Raw genomic sequence first — 7,959 nt, forward strand, 5'->3', positions numbered from 1 at the left:
AATAATATAATAACTTGTGCAGTCTGGGAACTCACTGGCTAGCTTACTCACTTATCCCGTGGTTGCAATGATATACTTTTTAAGGCTTTATTTAGTTGTCCAGCTCAAGACTTCCAATTTTTGTGTCCCAGTCATTTAATAAAAATGTAGATGAATTTAAAAAAGCCAGTCAAAGGTAAAGTGTCATCAGATGATAGTTGGTTTTGAGACCACATTTCAGCAAACACAGTCGCTCTTTTGTTCTCAACAAGGACCGTATGCAGCCAACTCCTGCTCACATGGTTTTGTAATTGATGGTTTTTCACGATTAGTCACATGAACTCAACCTACAGAGAGATTAAAACCACCAGTATAAAGCCTTTTTTACAGATTCTTGGTATATCTGTTTATAGTTGCAGTTAGCTATCTAGTTATGTAGCATTGGCGTCACAGTCAGTGCTGGTGGAACTGATCAGATGGATGGAACTGGCTAGAAAATTGGTTGTTGATCCTCCAGATACTCTGCAGATACACCTGTCGGTGTGCAGAAGTATCTGGCTTGAGTTAAAGTCTTTCAAAATGTCTTTTCTGTTGCTAAAGGGATTACATACAAACACATTATGATGGAGATGGAATTGAGCACTCTAGGAAGACAACTGGATTCCTTTTTGTTTGAGAAGACCTTTGCCTCTCATCCAAGAGGCTTAAATTCTAAAACAAATGTCAGAGAGTCCAAGTATTTAACCCATAGTGGGGTGCTCACCCCTTTGGAAGTGGTCCTAAGAGTCACTGGTGCTCCCTGTAAACAGGATGAGGATAACCAGCTGATAAGGTAGATTAATATGACTTTTTTAAAGTTTTCTGATGCTATTTAGCTGACCTTTATTTAAATGAAATTACATTTTGTATTGTTTCTGATTTGTTTTTAATTATTCAAAAATGAGAAATTCCAACTTAGGACCAGCTAACTTCTTGTCCAGATGGATACACTGTAACCCATTCATGTCTGAGAGCGTATCAGCATAGTATAAAAGTATTGAAAGCATTATAATTCAAATAGCAGTGGTAAACTCCACATGTTGTCAGTCAGGGGCATTGGACCACTTCAAATAAACAATGTCTGTGTCCCTGCAAGAATCAAACACAAAGTGATCCCTACAGTTTAATATGAATTACCTCAAGCAGACATTTGGATCCGTGGGTCAGCAGCCTGTCTCAGGAGAGTGTTTGATGATGCCGTTTTATTGTTTCAGAAGGTCAAGATCTTCAAAGCTCTCCTTCTGTTCTCCACAGGGCACCCGGGCAGCAGCTGTCAGAATACACTCGGCTTTGTGTTTATGTACGAGAGAAGAGGTAGGTCAAGCCTCCTCTCATAGAACTGTTTTTACTGGGGGGTGGGCGCTCGGTGGACACCATAATATTGTTGTTCTGCCCTTTTGTGCTGAAGAGAGGGGAGCGTGTGAATACTGTCACAGTGGACGTCACCGCTCACGGCTCGACGCTGATCAAATAGCCTTTTTGGCATGATTCAGCAGTATGTGCATGCGTGTCAGTGAATGTGTATGTGTGCGAATTGCTCAAACAAAACACTGCTCCACTTGGGTTTAAGATCAAATGTCTCCTCTGTGGTCCGGTAATGCAGTGTGTAAGATCTTTTACACAGGGGCCGCGAAAAGTCATGTCCAACCAAAGTTATTTGGACAGGTTTACGCAGCGGACGATCTGATCTGACTTGCTGCCATATTATCAGCTCCCATAAAGCATCACTCAGTTCTGCTGTGTAGAATACTTCAGAGATTATATTTTTTTAGGCAACAATATTTCTACAAACACCTTCATGCTATCATTGTGATCGATCCTTTTTGGACATACATCCCAGTGGAAAAAGGGTGTAGCTTGAGCTTCTCCAAAAGCACAGTTAAAAGGCAGCTAGCCCAAACCACTTTCTCCTCATAGTCCTCTAAAAGGATATTATCCAACGTTTGTTCTTAAGATCTTCTGATGAAGACCAAAGAAGGTGATTTAGATCAATAGTAGTTTATTGGTTGAACAAAAAAGCCAAATGATGTTGTTGTTGGGTTCTTCTTTCACCTCCAATCTGCAGGAGAGGGGGAGGACCTATGACAGTCTAAATGACAGTGGTTTACACTGGTCATGAAAATTGTTAGGAAAACTGGTAGGAAGACTGAAGCCACCAAGAATGCAGTGATAAGACAAGGACGATGTGGGTTTTGTGGACTAGTTCCAACACTATTTCCCTGACCTCTTTGGCTGACCAGCCTGAATTGCTGACTTTTCTTAAGGTCACTCCAATGCTCCTCCACCCTCTGTATAGGAAAGACTCCCTCCTGCCCCTGCTACCTGTTTTCTGGCTGCTTTTCATGCCACTGCTATGCCTTTCAAGTGTTGATTTGCTTAAAACGTACACTTAAGATGGTCTGTGGTTTGCGCCTTTGATAACTGGAATGCTGTTTTGGACATACTTACACAGTTACGTGTGAAAAGGCAACAACCGTAAGCCAATTTATTTTCCAGCTTTGCAGACAAGTAGACATAAGAGTTGCTTTATATGGTTGTTTATCTTTTCCTTTGACTGTTAATTTTTCTAAAATGACTGCAAATAACCATTTGTTGTCAGAACTGTCAGAGACAATTTTCATCATGATAATTCCTGTTCCCAAGCCTTTTTCCACACATGACGCACATAAAAAAAATTCATTAGTGTGTTAAAGTGATGGCATTTTGTCATTCAGACAGAGGGCACTTTTATGTTGAGTTCATTCAGACATACTGTACCTGCAGTAGAGAAGGAGAGAAAGGAACCACTTGTGCAATGTGTGTGCAAAAGACATGTTCTGCAGTGACTTGTGTTGCAGTGGGCATGAAGAGCATACGTAATTTGTACTCATGGTCTTTTGGTTTTTGTATTTTTTTTTTATTATTATTGCTATCGTTACTGAAAGCAAGTCCATGAGTGTGTGTGTATGTGTAGAAGTGTGTTTATATGTGGTGCACGGTGCTGTAGTGTGAGAGAGCTGCCCTTGCTGCAATCCCTATCCTAATGAGGAGACACATACCATCTTTATCTTAGTATTTTAGCAAAATCACAAAGCCAACAACACAACGCAAAGTTGAAAACCAGTTGACTGCAGCACAAGTGCAAAAAACCACCTCGATAGGCAAGCGTACTAACAATTGCAAGAAACTGAACCATTGCGAACCGGTTTTCTATGATCCCATCACCATTTACTAGCTTTGTGCTAACGTGTTGTCTGTGCAGATGCTTGCAAAGTGCTGATGTCATGTTAGCAGTGGACACGGTAACGTCCATATCCACACTCCTCAAAAGCTGTAGACTGCTTTTCTATTTTTCTCCTCTCTTGCACACAAACTGTAATCAGCTGATTGTACGGCAAGAAGTTCTCTGGAAGAAAACAGCATGTTTCATGTTTTATTTTTCATTCTGTCTTCCTGTCATGCAGATTATTGAAGAACCTTTGTAACAAAAGTAATAACCTAATTGTAATTATAATGTAATTACTAAATTCAGTAGAGTAATGTGAAAATGTAATGTGATTGCAGCAATGCATTACTTTGGAATGGGCTATACTCAGCAGTGAGCTGAGGAACTCACAGACGCACAAGCGACAAACAACCTAGCTCAACAACCTAGCTTTGTTATGCACCCCCTGTAACCTGATCGTTTTTGAAGAAATAACACAATGCTGATTATGTGCAGGAAGTTCAGCGCCATATATAAGCCTATCTTCTTTGCAGCACTGGTATAAGATGTTAAACACACACTTTCAGCAAACCAGACTTTTGTCATATCATCAATACTGTAGCAAAGCAGCATCAGCAGGAAGGGGTTAGTGCTCAAACAAAATGCTGTCACTTTGATCATTTCCTAATGGTCTTTGATGTCAGTGCTCTTGAAAGGGCCGATAATGATGTTTAATTGATTATGTAGAATGAACTAGCTTGGTTTGCTCCCATATTATTCATTCTTCCTCCTTTTCGTGTGTTCCTCCAAAAGAAGATCGCTTGCATGCCATATTGCCCCTTCCCTTTCTTCTTGTAAAACAAATAAAGACGTCAAACATCAAAGCCATTCTTGGTTAATAAAAGAAGACCTCAAATATTTTCCATTATGTTTAACATGGTTTTGGGTTTCGCCAACCAGAGGAATAACAACAGGACAGAATAAAATTCCGCTTTTTTGTTGTGCTCCATTTCTGCTTTACAAAGGTTAAGCAGGCCAAACTTGAACCTGCACTTTGATGTTGTTAGGTCTGAGTATTCAAAAGGAGCCTTTCTCTCTTCGACTTCTCTTCAGAGACCCGAGTCCCCCCTCACTCATCCCTCCACACACTCTTCTGCTCTCTCTCTCTCTCCTTACTGTCCTTTTCCACCCTTGTGATTATGATATCCTGAGTCCCCGGCTAAAACAACAGTCTGTCAGAGGATCACTTTCCTTTGAAGTCAGCGTCAGTAAGTTGCGTTTCTGTCTTGGGCCAGAGCACTGACCCCTGACCTGCAGTGATTACTTCCGTGGCGCAGCCAAGCAGAGATAACTGTAAATGCACTCCTTTGATATCTACTTGAGAACAGGAGGCTGAGCCTGAAGGGAAACACAATGATGCTCTGGCATCTTAGCATGTGTGTGTGCACATGCTCACAAAGATAGACAGACAAGGCACCATATGGCAGAGGCCAAGAAAACATGGGGATGACGTCCTGATCAAAGCTGTACCACAACGATATTTGAAGCTCTTTGAATCTGAATCAGAGAAGCTTTGTGAAGAGCTGGGACTAAAATGTAGCACCCAAGCCTTCCTGTGGTACAAATCTTAGGTGATAATTTAAGAATACGCAATATAATGTGCATAAGTTATAAGCCAGAAGTTTGCTTCCAAGGATGCAGACTTTCTTCTAATTAAAAAAATTTTTTTTGGCCATTTCCAGTCCAATCTTCATACCTGACTATTTTCACAGGAATGTTTTGTTGTTGTTTTTTGTTGACCCACCTGTGAATCATCCAATCCAATCATCCTTTTGGAATGTCCTTCAAGAAGCCTAGAGAACTATTCCTGAAGACTACTTAAAGAAATTTCAAGAAAGCTTGCTTAAGAGAGTTTAGGCTATGTTGAATAATAAAGATGATCATATCAAATATTGACTTTCAAGCTCGATAGGACTGTATAAACTCTGTTTTTGCCTTTTATACTGTATTTTCATTTATGTATGCACATTTTAATAAATTGCTGCACCAATTTCCAAATTCTCCACCAAAACATGGAAAAACGATGGGTTCTATTTGTAGCATAGACACGCGAGAGGTATCAATATTCAGACCTGCCATCAGGAATGTTTTCTTGCAACTGAATTAATGAGTTTTGTCTTCTTCTATTCATTTTTGATCCTGATGTCAGGAAATCCTCCTATTATCTGATGGTGGCTCCTGCTATTAACTACTTTTCTAGCAGGAACCACATATACAGAAATATTTGACAGAGCATGTGATGCATGAAAGAATACAAATGAAGAATTTAACCACCATCACTCACCATCAGTAATTGTTAGAGCACAAAGAATTTCTTGGTATTCTGCAGTTTTTTCCCCCCTCCTGCAGACACCCCCTTTTCTCTAGGATGTCCTTTTATGTTTGAGATGAGTATTTAGTCAGAATGACAGTCCATTTTCATCTGTGTCCAGATGGCAGACTAAAAGTTACAACCACAAAAAAAAGAAAAAAAATGCAAGGATAATATTCGTTCTCACATTCTGTGCCGCAACAGCCAAACCCACCGTCGTAGCTGCGTTTCAGAATAGTGTTGCAAAGCTCTTATAATCACGTATTGTTTAAATCAACCTGATTGAGGGGGTTTAACTCAGAGAATGCCATTTTAAGCCCAACACTCATACAAAGGCATATATAGTCATTACTGGAATGACTGTTGACATGTTCTGCTAAACAAGACCAGAGTTAACCGCACTCTCATGTGAGGGACAATAGAAGATGAGCAGATGAGAGCTCCTGATGGGGACTAACTCGCTCTTCATCTTCAGCTATGATTATAGCCTTTCTTTTTTTTTCACTTAGTGCTTCTAGTCGGCTGTGGTATTTTTTTCTACTCTTTTTTTTTTGTTGTTGTTCAGAAGAGAAGAAAAAAGCTGAAAGACTAGCATGCTGTTGGACTAAATGTCATGTTCAAGCTGAAAATAGTAAAGACAAAACCTTGTAATTTGCAGAATGCTTTTGTCATCTTTACCTCTATTTTATTTTTTTTAGCGCAGAATGAATGCCACATATGAGACGCGGGGAATCAAAAGAAGCTGTGGAATGCGTCGGGATAAAAAGGAACAAAAAGATGGACAGCAGTTGTTACTATATATGTCATTTCACACCCAAATCATATTCAGTTCACATCTTGGAATAACATTCTCACAGAGGGCAAAATAAGCCGAGCAGTACAAGATGTAGGAAAAGGAAATCAGAATAGTTTTAAAAGAAAATAAAGATGTAGAGTAAAAGTACCTAATAATGCTTAGGTGGAATCATACCACCATAATATGGTGATATATATATATATATATATATATATATATATCATATATATCATATATATATAACACCCAGCACGCCCCTGCGGGCGGTTTATCCTTCAAGCTCGGGTCCTCTACCAGAGGCCTGGGAGCTTGAGGGTCCTGCGCAGTATCTTAGCTGTTCCCAGACTGCGCTCTTCTGGACAGAGATCTCCGATGTTATTCCCGGGATCTGCTGGAGCTCCGATTACCACGGGGACCACCGTTACCTTCACCCTCCACATCCTCTCGAGCTCTTCTCTGAGCCCTTGGTATTTCTCCAGCTTCTCGTGTTCCTTCTTCCTGATATTGCTGTCATTCGGAACCGCTACATCGATCACTACGGCCATCTTCTTCTGTTTGTCTACCACCACTATGTCCGGTTGGTTAGCCACCACCATTTTGTCCGTCTGTATCTGGAAGTCCCACAGGATCTTAGCTCGGTCATTCTCCACCACCCTTGGGGGCATCTCCCATTTTGACCTCGGGACTTCCAGGTTATACTCGGCACAGATGTTCCTGTACACTATGCCGGCCACTTGGTTATGGCGTTCCATGTATGCCTTGCCTGCTAGCATCTTGCACCATGTGCTGGATTGTCTCTGGGGCATCTTTACACAGCCTGCACCTGGGGTCTTGCCTGGTGTGATAGACCCCAGCCTCTATGGATCTTGTACTCAGAGCTTGTTCTTGTGCTGCCATGATTAGTGCCTCTGTGCTGTCTTTCAGTCCAGCTTTGTCCAGCCACTGGTAGGATTTCTGGATATCAGCCACCTCCTCTATCTGCCGGTGAAGGGGCCTGTCCTTCCATGATGGTTCCTCGTCTCCCTCCTCTTTCTTGGGTTTCTGCTGCTTGAGGTATTCACTGAGCACTCGGTCAGTTGGGGCCATCTTCCCAATATATATATATATATATATATATAAAAGTAAACTAAAAATCACTGAAACAGACTTTTATTGTCCGCTTCAAGAAATAATTTGTGTCGGGAAGATGCAAATCAGGCATGTGGAACAAAGTCTGGGAATTCTCCATATCCTAAAATACACAAAATAATGCCTTAATAAACACTTCTGCAAGCCCTCCCCCTTTTTTCAAAGTTTGTGCTAATTTCCCAGTCTTTCATATGATCTCAGCACTACATATGAGCCTCAGCAATTTGAGGTGTCCCCAGAAGCTTATGCTGTTTCAAGCATCTACCTCAGGAGGGAGCTGCAACTGCTCATGATTCTGCTAATTTCAGTCGCAACCACCAAGTGCAGACTTTGTCACCTCACCTCCACTACATGCTTCTGCACCCTATCCCTTCATGACACATGAGAAACACGTAAATGAGTCGTGTGGCTACTACTGCTCTCACTGAAGATGACATGACAGTGAGTGTGCCGTTTTCTCAT

Source organism: Mchenga conophoros, linkage group LG4 (genome assembly GCF_057382185.1).
Source record: "Mchenga conophoros isolate Kocher_MC1m ecotype Shallow Benthic linkage group LG4, M_conophoros_male_GT1.1, whole genome shotgun sequence".
NCBI classification, from domain to species: domain Eukaryota; kingdom Metazoa; phylum Chordata; class Actinopteri; order Cichliformes; family Cichlidae; genus Mchenga; species Mchenga conophoros.